Source organism: Dromiciops gliroides, chromosome 1 (genome assembly GCF_019393635.1).
Source record: "Dromiciops gliroides isolate mDroGli1 chromosome 1, mDroGli1.pri, whole genome shotgun sequence".
NCBI classification, from domain to species: Eukaryota; Metazoa; Chordata; class Mammalia; order Microbiotheria; family Microbiotheriidae; genus Dromiciops; species Dromiciops gliroides.
Genome location: NC_057861.1, coordinates 99,436,171 through 99,454,918, shown reverse-complemented (window position 1 = coordinate 99,454,918; position 18,748 = coordinate 99,436,171). Strand labels below are relative to the sequence as shown.

At 37.5% G+C, this 18,748-nt stretch overlaps 2 pseudogenes; both read right to left on the bottom strand.

Annotated features, from left to right (window-relative positions):
- The window catches only part of LOC122746191, a 194,173-nt pseudogene that overhangs the window by 146,846 nt on the left and 28,579 nt on the right, over positions 1 to 18,748 (bottom strand).
- On the bottom strand, positions 4,558 to 4,660 carry LOC122737412 (annotated as a pseudogene).

Below are 18,748 nucleotides of genomic sequence, written 5' to 3'. Positions count from 1 at the left end.
TAGTTTGTAAGCTCCTTGAGGATAGAGCTTAGAAATTATTTATTTTTAATCTCATCCAGTATTTAGCATAGAATATCTCAGTAGCTTAGTAAATATTTGTTGAAATAATGTGAAATATTTTAAGCAATAATATTATTCCTGTAGTGTTATATGGTTGAAAGTCATGGAATATGGCAGTACCCAAAGAATGGAAGTTGAGGATCACCCAATGGGCAGATCTTCTCTCAATGGAAAGGCATGATAAGTTCAAGTGGGCAAAATACTTTATTTTTATGATTTGTTTAATTTTATTTATGTATTTTACCATTTTTAAAAATTCTCAGGTTTAAAATTTCTCTCTCCTTCCCACACCTCTCTCCACCAACCATTGAGAAGGCATGCAGAATGATATCAATTAGTTAGGCATGAGATATTATGCAATGTATTTCCATATTGCAAAAAAAGAAAAAAAGCAAGAAATTTATGCTTCAATTATGGCAACACTTTATCAATTGGGAATTCTGAAGGAGAATAAATATGAAATTTGTCATAAGATAAATATATGATTGGTTAAAAAACCGGGTCACAGGAATTCCTAACCCTAGCTCTGGACAAACAAAAGATATCAGAGAGATCTAGAATTTTAAAGGATCTCAGAGGTCATCCTTTTCAACCTCCTCACTTTATAGATGAGGAAACTGAAGATAGGCAGGTTAGGTGGTTTCTCCAAGGTCACAAAGGTAATAAGTAGTAAGTAACAAAGTTGGGATTTGAATCTAGGTGCTCTCATTCCAAATTGTTAGCTTTTCCTCACTAAACCATATTTCAAGGAATCCAGAACCATACTCAGGAACAACCAGGATTCAGAAGTCCCTAAGATAAACTGCGATCCCACAATAATTCCTCATTGGCCCTACCCTATCAAATAATTTCGGCTACTTTCAGAATACAGTTATTTCAGAACTTTCTGGCCACAAGGTACTAGCAGACTCTGAAAGAAATAGAATCAGAGCACGTTAGAGGTGCTGGGAACTGTAGACATCCATAAGAAAACTGAGGCTTAGAAAGGTGAAAAAACTTGTGCAAGGTCACACATTTAATTGGTGACTGACGTTTAGAGAGTATCATGTCCAATTCTCCTGGTGCAGTGGATAAAGCACTGACCCTGGATTCAGGAGGACCTGAGTTCAAATCCGGCCTCAGACACTTGACACTTACTAGCTGTGTGACCCTAGGCCAGTCATTTAACCCTCATTGCCTCATCAAAAAACAAACAAAAAAACCCCAGAGTATTATGGTTATTAAGAATCCAATCTTGAATTTGAACTGAGTTCCTCTGACTCCTAATTTATCAGTCTTTCCTTTAATTGTGTGATGAAATATGCTTTCTATTAGACCATACATAGGAATTTGCTTTTTTTTCTCTCTAGCTCTGATCTCAATGTGTGCAGTTGCAGTGATAAGACAAGATGAATAAACCCAACTACCTGGAAACTAGTAACTCTTCAGAAATGCTTTGGAGGTGAGAGAGGGAAAACATGGTTTTCTGTGTCCTGAAAAAAGATTTTTGATATGTTCCCTGATGGTTAAGGTGATTCTGTTCTGAACGAATGCAAGTTATCTTTCACTAGTACATTTCTGTATCCTAATCTTTTGCTAACAAGCATATGTGGTACAGTCTCAAAGAACACCTCCTTCCTGAGGCTTAGCCACTGTAGCTAATAGAACTAGGTCACCCCTGCTAATAGTCATAGCAGAATGTTGCATCCTATATGATTTGAAAACGTTTTTTTCAAAGGGCTTTCAGATTTCTATTATCCCATTTTAGCTTCATAACACCCCCAGGGAAGCAAGTAGAACAGGCATTATCTCCATTTGTCAAATTAAAAAAAAATCATTGTGGAGAATTTTAGTAACTTGTCTGAATTCAGATGGGATCATCATCACCACCACCATCATCGTAGCAGCATTTACATAGCACTTCAAGGTTCACAAAAAGATATGTGTGTGTCTGTAAATTTTGTTTGATCTCCACAATCCTCTGAGGCAGCTGTTATCATAATCTTCATTTTACACATAAAGAAAATGAGGCTGGGAGAGGTCAAATGACTAACCCAGAGGCACAGACCTAGTAAGCAATTGGGTCAAGATTGGGACTCAGGTCTTCCTGACTCCAAATCCAGTACTCTATCAACTGTGCAATGTATGACACTCTCTCCTCTATAAGACAAACTCCCTCTCTCCATTCCATCAGATCCCCTCACATGGATTCATAAAATGAGAAACCTGGAAGGCATCTTAAAGAAAACTAGACAAACGTCCCCATCTTCCATTTTAATAGTATTTGGAATATTTGAAGGGCTGTCAGTCATAGAGGAGATTAGACTCATTTCATTTTATCCCCAAAAGCCCAGTCAGGAACAATGTCCAAGTGGTAAATTGAGGCTTCATAAAAAGCAAAACTTCCTTACAAATAGAAAGTCCAAAAGTGGAGTGGGCTGTCTCAAAAGGTGGCATATTCCTCTTGTTGAAAGTCTTCAAGCAGATATCAGATGACCAATTGTCACCCATGTTATGAGAGATGATTACTTTTATGTATGGGTTGAACTCATGACAGCTGTCATCCCAGTTTCAAAATTCTGTACATTTTATAATATATGTGGAGAAAATGAAACCTATATAGTTGAAATGTGCCTGATTTCAAATGTAGCCCAAAGAGCAATGGCTGTGGAGTCAGAAAGCCTGGGTTCTAATCTCTCCTTAGTTAATATTTACCACCTCTGTGACCTTGGGCAAGTCACAACCTCCATAAATTTCAGTTTCTTCTTTAGTAAAATGAGAGGGTGAACTAGATGGCTTCAGAGATCCCTTCCAATGCTCAATCTGGAATCTTGATCCTGTAAGATATAACTAGTTTGAAGCAACAGAACTATGGTTACAGATAAAAGGCAGCTAGCCACAAATCTTTGCAACATATCAGTAAATACACATTTATTAAATGTCTACTATGTAGCAGGCATTGTTCTGAGAATGCAAATCCAAGTAAGGAGTCAATCCCTATTTTCAAGGAACTTACATTCTAAAAGAGACATAATATTCAAGGTTTGTATAGGGATTGAAAGTAAAAATATGAACACATATATGTATGTATGTGTAGTTGTTGTTTATCCTTTGATTTCAAAGAGGACCAGTGAATCACAGGGTGATGTCTTGACTTGCCCATGAATTGAATTTAAGTGAGGTAGAGTTGAAAAAAGTCTTAGGCCTCACTCACTTCCAGAGTCATCGAAGTCCAATGGCAAGACAAAAGTCAAGATGACTGGAAATGGTCAAAGATACACTGAATGACCTTGACATCTTTGATATGTGACCAAGTTCTAAGCACTCCATAGTTCTCACTTCAACCATCTTCATGGCTATTAGAACAGATTGTTCTCATACCATCATTCTGCCAGTAGAATTCTTCATATGCTTGGGGTAGACATCTCTCTAACTCACTAATAGGGTTGAGGTTTGAGACCTGTCAGTTACCCTCCATGTGGTTTAGCCTGTCTGTCAAGATGGTTTTACAGGGGTGTGGTTGCTGTGCATGATACAGTTTCTCGGAGCCACAGGTAAGAATTAGGTAAAGTTGGACACCAATGATGGAGCAAGCTTTCACATCAGAGGTGCCAATCTTCCATGAACATTCCATATACTCTTGTATAGATATCTGCTTATATGCAATACATATGTAGATGTATACAAACACAGAAATAGATAAAAGTTGGTGTTATCTATGTGTGTCTGTAGTGTGTGTGTGTGTGTCTGTATATTTATATATATATTTATATATGTATATATGCATTTGTTGGTTATTGCCCTTCATCCTCAAAGAGGACCAAAATGACATCACTATGTTAAAGTCAAGGTCCAATGCATCTGACTGTGGCTCATCAGACCAATAAGAGTTCAGAAGGCTTCACCACAAGTCAGGCCCAAATAGTCCATATGGATATTAGGAGTGGAGAGTTTTCTAAATGTGTATATCTCACTGTTCTTTTAGATACTACAATTCTATTTCCTTCAGAGAGCCCAGAGCCTTCTTTGATGAGGGCACACCATACTGGGCAGTCTTGTGCCAATATCTCCCATGTCACAAAATTGATTCCAAAATGTATATGTGCATATTTAGATGTAGATATGTATATTATGGTATTATAGGAAGTAGCATGACATGGTGTATAGAATCAGGAAGACATGACTTTAGTTCTTACCTCAGATACTTCTCTATGACCCAGAGCAAACCACTAAAACTCCCTCATCCTCAATCTCTGTATAAAACACTTAATAAACTTTAATGTGTTATATAAATATTAAATGTTATTATTTGGGAATATATATCACAATGCATATTATACATGTATTTGTATTGCATTTTGTAAACCTTATGAATTGTACAAATTTTAGCAATCGTGAATCAAAAAAAGGATGTATTGAGTGCTGTATAAAACACTATATATATGAAATAACAATAACTAGCATTTATTTTTTGCTTCAAAGCTTGCAAAACACTTTACATATATTATCTCATTTGATACAACCCTGTAAGTTAGGTGCAAATATTTTCCTAATTTTCTTTTCTTTCTCCACGGAAATCTTTAGTAAAAGGCAAAAAATGTATTCGATCTGAAGAGAAACCAGAGTACATATTATCCTAATTTTACAGACTACAGAAACTAAGGCTGAGAGTTTAAATAGCTTGTGACTTGCCTAGGATCACACAGATAATAAGTTTCTGAGGCAGGATTTCAGCTTAGATTTTCCAAACTTCAAGTTCAACAATCTATCCACTATGTCAATAACTGTCATACATATATGTATGATAGATAGATGATAGACAGATACATAGACATATAAATAAATGTGTATATGTATATATATGGGATATATAAATATATGTTATATGCACATGCATATGAATATATACACATGTATGTACATATAAGTATACATTTATATATTCAAATATATACACATGTGTATATGTAGATAGATTAATATATCCATATCCACATCTACTTCTATCAGCCCATCCATCTATTTTTCATCTATCTATCTCTTCTGAGATTTTTCCCAAGTCTAGGGTTTTTTTCTCCTCGATGAAGCCTTCTTCCCCAGCTGAAAGTGATCTCTTATTTCCTCAGATTTCTTAGGTAATAATTTATCTAGACCACCCCTTTTTACTTTTCATATCATAGATTAGACCTGGGCCTATGATTTCATTACTATATGAAAATCCCTCTACCCATGCAGGTAGACATATTTTCAGCAAATGATGGCATTTAAGAGTTGCCCAACACACTGAGAGGTTAAATCAATGCCCTGGGGCCACACAGTTAATATGTGCCAGAGAAGTGACTTGAATCCAAGTCTTCCTGACTCTGAGTCAGCTCTCTACATGATACTCTACCTTTCTTTCATATCACACCTTGTAATAATCATGATTATATCTTATATTTATATAGTTCCTTTTATTTATCTGTCATGTGATGCTTGTTCTGGGCCTACCTCAAAAACTCTGAGCAAAGTCTTGACCAGACAGAGGGTTTACGGTGCAATCAAGATTGTACCCAAAAAGGTACTCTGCATGATGTGCCAAGCTTGTTGCAGAGCACATACGCTGGAAGGTGATAGAATCTAAGGACCAACTCACTTCCTGAAAAGTTCAGTACCAAGTTAGCCACAGAGATAGGAATTTGGGGATATAGCAAATCATTTGGCCCATCTGTTGAGTCATACAGCAACTATCATGAGAGTGGACAAAAAAGAGTGTCCATGGTGAAAAAGTCAGAACTCCTTGAAGTATTGTCAAGTGGCTACCTGCCAATGGTGTAAGTTATGGGGTACTCAAGGAAGCAATCAAGTCTTTGTGGATGTTCTCCATAGAGTTCAGCATGATATTTCATCACATTACATGCTGAAAGATACAGACATTAGATGGATTTCCAAATATCATAGGTTAGGGGAAAATATAAAGGATGGTTGCAATTCAGATAGCAGTAAATTTTTCTTAGTTTTGAGTAGCTTCAACCCATGGATCTTATTTGGTGCTCAGGATAATGGGAAACTTAGTGTTGCCAATTTTTGATTTGAAATCAGTGGTGTTCCTGGTGGATTTGAGATGCCAATCACCTTGCTAAACTTGGTCCCTTCCAGCTTTGAATCTGAGTCTTTGACCATAATTGGTTTCCCTGAGTCACTTAACAAGTCATTGTAGTATAGTGGTCCAGGCCTTGGAACTAGGAGATTTAGGCTCCAATGCTAGCTTGGATATTTACCAGCTGAGTGACCAGAGAGAAGTTACTTGTCAGTTTCTTCATGACCAGAAGGTTGACAAAGATACTTTCCTTCCTATCTCATGGGCTGTTGTGAGGAAAGTGCTTTGGAAACTTTAAAGCACAATAGAAATATGAGTAATTATTGCCCTGTGTTTTGAATAGCTAAGCTTGTGTCTGATGGTCTTCTGAAATCGGGGCTTTGGGATTACCATACACAGAAGGATACTTTTTGTTTTCAGCAGCTGGGCAAACTAAGCAGATGGGCAGTCAGCAAATGATTTCAAGGGTTCAAAAGAGCTGCTACTGCTCTCATAGCAAAATTGGTAATAAAATGCTGGTAATGGAAGCAAGAGAATGACTTAAGTGACAAAAGTCCTGCAGTCTCCCAGTCTCAATTTGCACACCTATAAAATTGGAATGATGCCTACACTCACAAAGTCTTTGTAAAGATTAAATTTTGCAATCTCTAAAGCACTACAGAAATGTGAATTATTATTTTTATTATTAAAGTCACTGGGATACATTGTATCATAGTTATTTGCATACCTATTATAACCCCCCTCCTAGATTGCAAATTTATTCTTATCTTTCTCCTGGGGCTCAGCACAAAGCTCTTCAGAGAGGAGGTACTTAATAACATTAATTAAGAGTCAGCTCAGTCACCATCTTCTGCATGACAATCTTTTCTGGTCCCCACAGCTGCTATGTCCTAGTACCCCATAATTATCTTATATTTACCTTTATTTGTACATGTTGTCTCCCTTATTAGAACTTAAGTTCCCCAAGTGAGGGATTTTTACTTTTGTGTTTATAGCCCCAGCATTTAGCACAGTGACTAGCATTTGGTGGGGACTTCATAAATGCATGTTGATTAATTAAGAAGTATATATTGTATTGAATTTAATTTTTAAGAATGGTTATGTACAGAAGAAAACTTTAAAACTCAGAACACAAAGCCATAGAGATAAGGGAGGACACATACCAGGACACTGTCCTTTGGTAGGATGACAGAGACTCTAGAATATAAAGAGACCACAGCTGTGAAAATCACAGTGTGGAGATGGATGGTAAGGGGTCAGTGAGGATGTCCACTGGGGTATAAGGGAAGAAGTCTGCTATCTGTTAGCTTCTTATTTTAACTAGTTATTGTTTCTACCTTTTTGAGCATTACAATTGTTTTATTGCCTTCTAGATTTTAGTGCCCAGAGGCAAACCTCAGATTGTGGTGCCCTAGTTACAGGTCTAGCTATGGGTACCCAACAGCAACAAGGTCACTGTAGACCCACCCACCATAAAATTTGATTTTATTTTTCTTCATTGATTATGAGGCAGTAAAGACAGAAAATAGACCATTTAGTTTGGGATCTACCATAGAATGAAGATAAAAAATAACTCATTGATTTTTCTAGGTTTTAGAAACAAAAATCAATGTACTCCAAAAAGGCACAATGTATTTGCAGGACAAACTTCAGTCACCCACATTGGTGAGGAGAGCAAATGTTTGCCAACTCATCTTGCCAGTATTGTTCTCTTATTGAGCTTTCTCATGCACGATGCTATTAACACTGCCTGGAATATGAGTGAATGAAATCCAATAAAATACCATCTGAGAGCTCTTGGATCTTGAAATAACTTGCCAAGCATCAATGAGTGTAAAGATGGATCAAGATGATATGCCACTGGGAAAGTAATATTCTCCACTTGTGGACATTTAGATGAAATGTAGAAATTGTTGTTCAGATCATTGAATAAAAATATTACCATCATCCACTTCTCAGCAAATGTACCTTGACTTGTTAATTGCCTGGACGCTTGCTATTAATAATTGAAGATCTGAATGCACTCTTACTGTGTAATCCAATTCCATGGTTTCTATCCAGGGTAATATGAACAAGTGTATTTCTCAGGAGGAAATGCATTAGGGCAAAAACACTGCATTAAAAAAGAAAAATGAAAACTTCTGGAAATGAATGGAAGGAAGCAATTTTGAGTAGAATACAGTTTAAAAAAGGGAGGGGGTGATGAGATGAGTGAGAGGCATGCAGCAAGTAAGAGAGAGAGAGAGAGAGAGAGAGAGAGAGAGAGAGAGAGAGAGAGAGAGAGAGAGAGAAGAGCTCCAATCTCTACTTTGCCCATGCTTGTGAGGGTGGGGAATGGGAGAAAGTAAAGGTTTAGAGTGATAGACTGGGAAAATCCCTTATTTCTGGGATTCAGTTTCTTCAATTGCAAAATGAGGCAATTGAATCTGATGACCTCTAAGTTTCCTCCCCCCTCAGACAGTATGTGACTCTTGATCAGAAAGGCAAGTTATGACTCCTTACATTACTCATCAATGTCACCCTAGACAATTAGAAATGGCAAAGCATAGTTGATAGAGGGTTATACTTAAAGTCAGGAAAATGGATTCAAATCCTACCTGATAAATTTATTAGCTGTGAGGTTCCAGGTAAGTATCTTTATATCTTTTGGACTCAGTTCTTTATCAGTAATATGAGAGGGATAGAGTAGATGAATTCTAAGGTGCCCTTACCAGCTTAGAAATTGTGATTCTTTTATTATAGAACATATATATACATATATATGGAGTCATTTCTCCTATCCTATCAATATAGCATAATCAAGAAGGAGCAGCTATGTGGCTCAGTAGATAGAGTGCTGGGCCTGGAGTCAGGAAGAACTTATCTTCCAGGGTTCAAATCTGGCCTCAAACCCTTACTAGCTGTTTGACCCCCTAGGGCATCACTTCACTCTATTTGGCTCAGTTTTCTCATCAGTAAAATTAATTGGAGAGGGAAATAGCAAACCACTCCATTATCTTTGCCAAGAAAACTCCAAATGAAGTCAAGAAGAATGTGATATGACTGAAATTATTGAACAACAAAAACTAGTCAATCAACATGCTTTTATTCAGCACTATGTGCCCAGGACTATGCTGAGTGCCGAGGAAAGAAAGAAAAAGAGTGATTAAGGGGGGCAGCCAAGACGGCAGAGGAAAGGTATTAAGCTCTCAGAGCTCCTGACACAATTGTTCTAAAAAGCTCCAAACACAGCCATAAGACAACCCCTGGAGTAACAGAACCCACAAAAAGATGGGCTGAGATTATTTTCTAGCCAAAAACAGCTTAGAAGCTTCACAGGAGGTAGACCCTGTGCTGAGCTGGGAGTGGATTCCAACCTTAGATTACACAAACACAAATCCAGGCTCCAGGCAGGCTGTGCCAAAGAAACAACCCTGAGTCTCTGAATCAGCTGCAGTGCCAGCGTCTTCTGGAACTAAGCTTATGATTGGGTGAGAGGGGTGAATGGTTGGCCTGGGGGTGGGGAATACAGGGGTGTCCATGGGACCTAAGGAAGAATTCAGTAGTCCTACCCCAGAAGGAACCAGGAAGAAATCTTGAGCAGTGGGAGGCCCAGGTGTTGGGCGGGGGGTGGTGTTGTGCCACACAGGCTTGTTGGAGCTAGCAGCCACAGCACACAAAGTTTTGCTGCCTGGTTAATTAGCAAGTTGGCCTGAGGTTATCTAAGAACCAGAGAACAGGCCAGGCCAATAAAAAACCCTGCCCTTCCTTAAACCAAAACACCTGGGTCACTGAAGTTTGAGACAATGTAGGTTGAAAGTAGGGCCTCAAATAATAAATGTTGGTGAAGTTGTAGAAAAATTGGAACGCTAATCCATTGTTGGTAGAGCTTTGAAATGATCCAACCATTCTGGAGAGTAATTTGGAACTAGGCCCAAAGGGCTATAAAGCTGAGCATACCCTTTGACCCAGCAATACCACTACTGGGTCTTTTTCCCAAAGAAATCATAAAAAAAAGGAAAAGGACCCACATGTACAAAAATATTTATAGCTTTAATTTTTGTGGTGGCAAGGAATTGAAATTTGAGGGGATGCCCATCAATTGGGGAATGGCTGAACAAGTTGTGGTATATGAATATAATGGAATACTATTGTGCTGTAAGAGACAATGAGCAGGCAGATTTCAGAGAAACCTGGAAGGACTTACATGAACTAATGCTGAGTGAAGTGAGCAGAACCAGGAGAACATTATACATAGTATCAATGACATTGTGTGTTGATCAAATGTGATGGACTTGACTCTTCTCAGCAATATAATGGTCCAAGATAGTTCCAAAAGACTCATAATGGAAAATGCTCTCCAAATCCAGAAAAAAAAAAAAAAGAACTATGGAATCTAGATGCAGATTGAACCATACTATCTCTATTTTTTGTTTGTTTTTCTTTTTTGAGGTTTCTCCTTTTCGCTCTGATTTTTCTTGCATAGCATGACAGAAATATGTTTAATGTAATTGTACATATATAACCTATATTGGATTGCTAGCTGTCTTAGGGAAGGAAAGGGAGGGGAGGGAGGGAAAAAAATTGAAACTTGAAATATTATAAAAATAAATGTTGCAAACTATCTATACATATAACTGTAAAATAATAAAATAATTTTATGGGAAAAAAGAAAGAAAGTAGGGCCCCACTGTAAGAAAGAGTTAAAAGTCAAGTAAAAGATGGGCAAGATGAACAAGCAGAGAAAGTTGAGAACCATAGAAAGTTTCTTTAGCAACAAGGAAGATCAAGGTGCACCCTCAGAAGAGGATAACAATGTCAGGGATCCTACATCAAAGCTTTTAGAAAAATATGAATTGGTTTCAGGCCATAGAGGTAACTCAAAAAGGACTTTGAAGACAAAGTAAGAGAAGTAGAGGAAAAAAAGGGAAAGGATAGTAATACAGGAAAGTCATGAGAAAACAGTCAACAGCTTGAAAAGCCAAATGGAAAAGGAGATACAAAAGCTCTCTGATGAAAATAATTGCCAAAGAATTAGGATTGAACAAATAGAAGCTAGCAACTTTATGAGAAACCGAGACACAAAAAAAGCAAATCCAAATGAATAGAAAATAGAGGGAAAGAAAGGAAAAAAGGCAAAGAAAGTCCCCATATCTTCAAGGAATACCCATTCTACTGTGGGGCAGCTAGGTGGTGCAGAGAGAGACCACTGGTCCAAGATTCAGGAGGATCTGGGTTCAAATATGGTATCGGACATTTGACATGTTCTATTGGGACAATTAGGGGCTGCATGATATGGTAGAAAGAGTAACCTGGGTTAAAATACCACCTGAGATACCTACAAGCTGTTTGGCCCTGGGCAAGTCTCTAAAGTTCTTTTGTCCTTCATTTCTCATTTCTAAAATGAAGGGATTGGACTAGATGACCTTTGAGGTCATTTCCAGCTCTTAATCTATGATGTTATAATCATATTATGAATGAAGAATTCCCTAACATTAGTCAAGGCAGGAGACTTATATGGAGAGCAGCACAGAATTTTTGAAATCTGACTCAACTGAGAGGAGGCTTTAGTAGCTATCATATCCCACCTGAGATGAGACTATAGTAGCTATTAAATCTAAGCCATACACAAAAGCATCCCCATGATAATATATGTAATAAGTGGTTGTCCATCTCTTGATTGACTCCTGTGAATTGGAACAAGGGACACAGATTACTCAAGGATAAGAGCATGGAGATGAGATTGAATGTCTCATCTATACTCTGTGTAAGCAGTGAAGCCAAGGAAAGGACTCTATGTCCAACACCAGGCAAGTGTCATCATAAATCCTGAATCCTGCCAACAAGAGTATCTGGAGCACCATCCTCACATAGCATCATCATAACCATCATCAACAGTTCTGTGTCAGAGTTCCCGCTAGTCTCTAAGAACACAAAAAAGAACAAAGACAGGATTCACACACTACCGGTATACCTGGGGAGGGAATGAGAGGATGATATATTTATATCTTGAGGGGAACCTAAGAACACAAAAAAGAACAAAGACAGGATTCACACACTACCGGTATACCTGGGGAGGGAATGAGAGGATGATATATTTATATCTTGAGGGGAACCTAGAGATCATCAAGCTCAAGTCCTTAATTTTATAGGTGAGAAAACTGAGGTCAAAGAAGCTGAAGTAACTTCCCCAAACTGTCACAGGTAGCAAGTAGCAGAAGCAAGAATCAAACTCAGGTGGTGCTTGGGTGCATCTGAAAACCATGGAGTTGTTGACCATGCAATGCTGAGAGGGGATTTGCATATTAAAAGATACATAAAAATGTAAAACAATAGAGTGGATACCAACAATAGATGCTTCCCTAGGAAATATGTCCCAGGGCATTCTAGAAAGCCTAACTGAGAAGGCCAAACTTGAGCTGGGCCTTAGTGATTGGTTGGAACTTAAATTAAGGAGAATGTGAGGTGTGAGGAATTATATGAGTAAATATCTGAAAGTAGGATTGCACATGGAGTGTTCAGCAAAAAAAAAAAAAATGCATTTTCCTCGTCTGAAATAAAGCTTGAAATTTTATCTATTTATCATTTAATTACTTTACTACACTTTGCTTTTATAGACATTCTCATTGTTGACCTCAGGTGACTATTCACAAAATCTGGAAATATTGCATCTATTTCAGTCTAGCAATATTCTACTTAGACATTCCCTTTATATATTCTTGAGGAACCATAGTATCATGGGGAAGAAAACTGGATTGATAATCAAAAAATGTTGCCCTTACTACATATATCTTAGTTTCCTTATATATAAATTGAAGAGGTTGGATCATATGACCCCTGAGACCTCTTATAATTCTAAATTTATGAAAATATGAAAGTAAGTTAACATGGAAAAAATAATTCTTATTCTCATTTTTATCTATACTTCTGAGTTCCAATTTTTATCTCTCCTTCCCTCCCTCCCTCCCCTAGACCCTCCCTATGGTAGCAAGCAATCAGATATGGGTTATACATACATGATTATGTAAAACATTACTATATTAGTAATTTTGTACAAGAAAGCTGGAATAAAAGAAAAATGAAAGAAAGTGAAAAATAGCATGCTTCAGTCTGTCTTCCAACAATAACAGTTCTTTCTTTGGAGGTGGATAGTATGTTTCATCAATAATCCTTTGGGATTGTCTTGGATCACTGTATTGTTAAGAATAGTCATTCACAATTCTTCATCAAACAGTGCTGTCTCTGTGCACAACATTCTCTTGGTTCTGCTTACTTCACTATACCTCAGTTCATATAAGCCTTTCCAGGCCTTTCTGAAATCATCCTGCTTGTCATTTCTTATAACACAATAATTCTTATTTCCATTTTGCCAACAAGGAAATTCAGGTTTAAGGTAATTAAGTGATAGCAATAATAGCTAGCATTTATATAGTGCCTTAAGGTTTACAAGGGCAGCTAGATGGTGCAGTGGATAGATCACTGGCCCTGAAGTTGGGAGGACTTGAATTTAAATCTCACCTCAGATATTTGCTAGTTGTATGACTCTGGGCAAGTCACTTAATGCCAATTCCTTTAAACAACTGGGGCCATTTTTAGTTGTCTTGATATATATCATGTCACTGGATCGAGATGACTCTGGAGGAGAGAGTGAAGTTTGTGACCTTCTACAGCCCTCTCTCATTTAAATCCAATTCACTGTAAGTCATGACATCACCTCCAGATGGCATGGTTCTCTTTGAGAATGAGGGACAAACAACAGCAACAATATAACATTTACAAGGTACTTAATGACTATTATTTCACTTTCTCCTGACAACCGCCCTGGGGGGAAGGTAGGTACTATTAACATCCCCACTGAAGAGATGAGGAAACTGAAGAAGACAGAGGTTAGGTGACTTGCCCAAGATCACACAACTAGGAAGAATCTGTGGCTATATTTGACTTCAGTTCTTCCTTACTCCAGGTCCAGTACTCTATTTATTGTTAAATGACTTGTCTCTGGTCACTTATGTACTAAATGGTGAAACTACAATTTGAATGTGTGTCTTCTTACCCTTTACCACGTTCTCTTTATTTTTTCAATGTCAACTTCTCAGGTATATTTTGTAAAATTATTGATAAACATAAAAATATTTGATCCTTTATTCTAAGATGAGTCATAGAACAGAAAGCAATTTTCATGAACTTTGAGTAAATGAACTCAGTTCAGTGAAGATGACACTCTTCCATATACTCATATAGTAAGTCATCTGATTCAAATAAATTTTTAAAAACCATTGAGAATCTGTCAAATTCTATAAAAACATCTTATAAAAAATGAAATGTTGGGGCAGCTAGGTGGCACAGAGGATAGAGCACCAGCCCTGGAGTCAGGAAGACCTGAGTTCAAATCCAGCCTCAAACACTTGACATGTACTAACTGTGTGACCTTAGGAAAGTCACTTAACCCCAATTGCCTCAGCAAAAAAAAAAAAGATAACAAAAACCAACAAAAACATTAAAAAAATTAAATGTTAATGACCATCTGATAATGAGCCCATTGATGGATTCAGTGGAAAGTCCTGGAGAAGGCTAGTTACTTATATAATAACAATTGAAATTCAAAGAAGTAGGCAAGAGAACTAGACTCATGGAATTCAGTGAACAGAAATAAGGGAAATCCAAATACAAGACAAGCATAAAGTGTCTGAGTTTGAGAGGGACAAGACAAATAGGAAAGTGGGGACTAAAAAGCAAGAGTTTAAAGTCAAATCTAAGAGTTCATGGAACCCAGTCACAGCAAGTCTATAGGATGCCTCTGTTGGAGAAATATTGGAAGTATTGTGGCCATGCCTACTTTTTTTTTTTAAAGGACAACACAAAATGGACAGCAACTCAACACCCAGACAGAATCCGCTGCCTGTTTTAGATGCTGTGGAGATACAAAGATACATTTTCTTTCCTCCTCAGGAGTCCTACAACTTGCACACACTCTCACCTGAGGACCTTGCCTCTTTATAAAGAAAATTGAGTGAAAGACTTATATGAACTTATGTATAATGAAGTGAGCAGAACCAGGAGAATGTTGTACATAGTGACAGCAATATTGTTTGATGAAGAACTATGAATGACTTAACAGTTCTCAGTAATACAATGATCCAAGACAATCTCAAAGGACTAATGATACTATCCACCTCCAAAGAAAGAACTAATATTGCTTGATGGTCCAAGATAGCTCCAAAAGACTCATGATGGAAAATGCTCTCCAAATCCAGAAAAAAGAACTATGGAATCTAGATGCAGATTGAAAACATACTATTTTTATGTTTTTTTTTTATTTTTTGAGTTTTTTTTTTTCTTTTTGCTCAGATCTTCTTTCACAGCATGACTAATATTTTGTAAAGATAGTGGAAGGAGTAAAGATATTCAGCCCAGACCAGAGGAGGAAAAAGGAACTTAGGCAGATAATGATCACTGGCCTCAAGTGAGAGGCAATATGGCAGAATGGACAAAGTTTTGTTCCTAAAAGCAGTGAGATATTTTGGAAGGCTGTCTCTTGACAGTTACTATGTAACCACAGTGAAGTTATTTAAATATGAAACTTGGTTTCTTCAACTTTAAAATGAGAAAAACAACACCCAGATTACCTAGAAATCTCACAGGTGTCATGAGGCTAAGATCAGATAAAGTCCTTAAGGTCTTTTGAAAACTTGACAGCATTATGTAAATGTTATCTCATTCTATTTTGAAAGCCTTAATATTACCAAGGGTACAGAACAAGGACCATCAGATTAAGTATTAGTATTGGATTCAAATTGTTTGGTTAATCACCTGTGGTAAAAAGTTTTAACAGTTGGTTAGATAATGGAGAGATGCCAGTTTTTTTTAGGACCACCCTTTTGGGGAGGAGACCAACCAGCTGAGCTACGCGCACCAGTCCGCCTGCGATGCAGGCAGATTGCCTGATGAGCACTCGACTTCCGGGGTTCGAGCTTAAAAGGCAAGGAGAGAACAGAAGTGGGGCTTTTTTCCTGCTCTGCTGGTCTCCTGGCTGCTCTGCACAGACAGACGCGGACTGGAGTTTGACTCGGCCTGGCTCTCGGTTAACAGCACGCTCTTGACTCGGTCTCTCTCCCCAAAGGTGGCCTTCGACTTTTGGTGAGTTTTATATAGAATATACACTAAGCCTAGACTTATGACAATTTGTATTGTATTCTACTTTCCTATCCTTCTAATCAACATCATCTATGTGACAACCATACAATAAAGCTCTATTAGAAAACCAGAAGCTTCTTCCATATACTAGTCTGGAGATAAATTAAGGGAAAGGTTAAGTAGGGTAGATTTATGATCTAATATCCAATTTTAATCTCACACACCTATTCAGGGTTTGATAATATATGATACAGGACAGTAAGTTTTGATTGTGAAAAGGAAGTCAGGAGAATCTCATGGTATAGATCATTTCCTGATATAAGCAGATGAAAGGAAGCCATAGTTAAGCCCCCCCCCCCCCGCCCCATTCAGCCATAACCCCTAGTATGAGAGCAATGGGTCATTGGGGTGGGAGAAGACCTTCAGTGCTTTCATGGCTTAGGAAAAGATCCGAATAGAGGCTATGAGTCTAACAGGGGTTTAGATGAAGATGATGGCTAATAAGTATGGGCATCTTGGTTTAGCACTGAATTTTGAGCCAGAAAAGCTGGGCAATACTCCTACAATTGTCTAGTTACTAACTATAAAGCATTAAGAAAGCCATTTTCATCTCTCAAACTAATTGTTAAACTTTATAAAAAAAAAAAGATTGGTCTGAATCAGGTTCATGCACATTAAAATTATATAACTATTTTAATATAATTTATTTCCTTTGGTGTGCTATTTATTTTTATGATATAATTTTAAAACATTATTCTGAGGAGTTCAGAGGCTTCCCCTAGACTACTAAAGGGTTATTGATACAATAAAAGGTAAAGCACCATCTGGTTTAGATTAGCTCTAAAGTCCCCCCTCCCCAGTTGTAACAATTATATTCCTACTAAACCATTTTCCTGGGCAAAGCCTTGACATCGAGCTAATTGAGTCACTTTCTTTTTCTAGGGGAAGGGGAACATTTTGATTTGTTTTTTTTTTCCAGTCAAAATAAGAAAATATGTAATAAAGGGCACATCACAGGCACTTAATGAATTCTTGTTGATTGATTACTCAGTATAGACAACCCATACCATGTTAGCCTTTTGTTTCCCAACAGGATGATTATGATAGCTCATAAGCCACATTTTCACATCAGAGCTAATTAAAATGATCACATTATTGCCTACTTCTAGTCTTTTACATAATGAAAACATTTGCTGAGAGAGCTGAAATTCCCCCAGTGTTTGAAATTCTGTATTGAACCTGCCCAACCTGGTTATCTGCTGATCAATTCAGTTCTCTGAAGTATTTGAACTGCCAAAGGGACAATAAGCTTTGGTGCAATGATGCATCAGGTGCATCTGAAAGAAGACAGAAAATTAAAAAGTTGACCTTATTATCGTTGAAGCTTTGAAGAATGGTAATATTCTGCTGTAAGGATAGTAAAACTTACAGAATTTCAATTCTGCTTATGCAGCATTAAGGATAAGTCAGATTAATTGAGGCTGATGTTTAGTGGCACAACTTTCTGTAAAAATAGGATTTGCTAAGCAAATAGAGTAAATTACAGTGAAGGAGGTGTATTTAACCTACTTTCAAAACAAACTTTCAAAAGTTTGCCAATTCCCTGCCATATAAATTCAGACCAGAAGCAGGTTCTCAGAGTTGGAAGGCTCATTGGAGGCCATTAAGTCCAAAAAATAGCTGCAGAAGAATTTTTTTCTATAGCATCCCAAAGAAGTCATTTGCCTGAGGGTCTACAGTGAGATACAGTAATTGAGTAGCACTGAGCTGCACATTCCACTTTCCAAATGCTTCACTCTTTTTTTTTTTTTTTTTTGCGGGGCAATGGGGGTTAAGTGACTTGCCCAGGGTCACACAGCTAGTAAGTGTCAAGTGTCTGAGGCCGGATTTGAACTCAGGTACTCCTGAATCCAGGGCTGGTGCTTTATCCAGTGCACCACCTAGCTGCCCCCAAATGCTTCACTCTTGCATTGAAGAATCTCTGAAACCTGTATCTAATCTACCTCTTACACATTCTCACGTTATTCACTTTCAAAATTCCCTATATTTGAGCGAATCAACTACCATTCCTCAAGCGCATTCTGTACTTTCCAGTAAAAAAAAAAATCAACTCATTCAATACCCTCACAGTTTTTCAAGGTTATATGGCAGGCACTATGAGTACAAAGAGACAAGTGAGAAAATCCTTTCCCTCAAGGAGTTTGCACTTTACTAGAGGGACAGAAACTTATGCAAAAATATTTTTGAATGATCCATATTAACACAGAAAAAATCTTTCCTTCCAAAAAAAAGCTGGCGTGGCATGGGAAATGGTGGGCTATTAAATAATCATTTCAAACTGCTATGTGGAAGCCAGTTTCCACCAACCCTCTCACAAGAGTTGATTATTAAATTTTCAGTGTGAGCACTTATAAATCATCATATGCTATAAATCAGGGCTTGGAGTGTTGGTTTTAATGACTGTCTGGACATAAGAAACTGATGAAGAAAATGTTTACAATCAAGATTAAGCTTAAA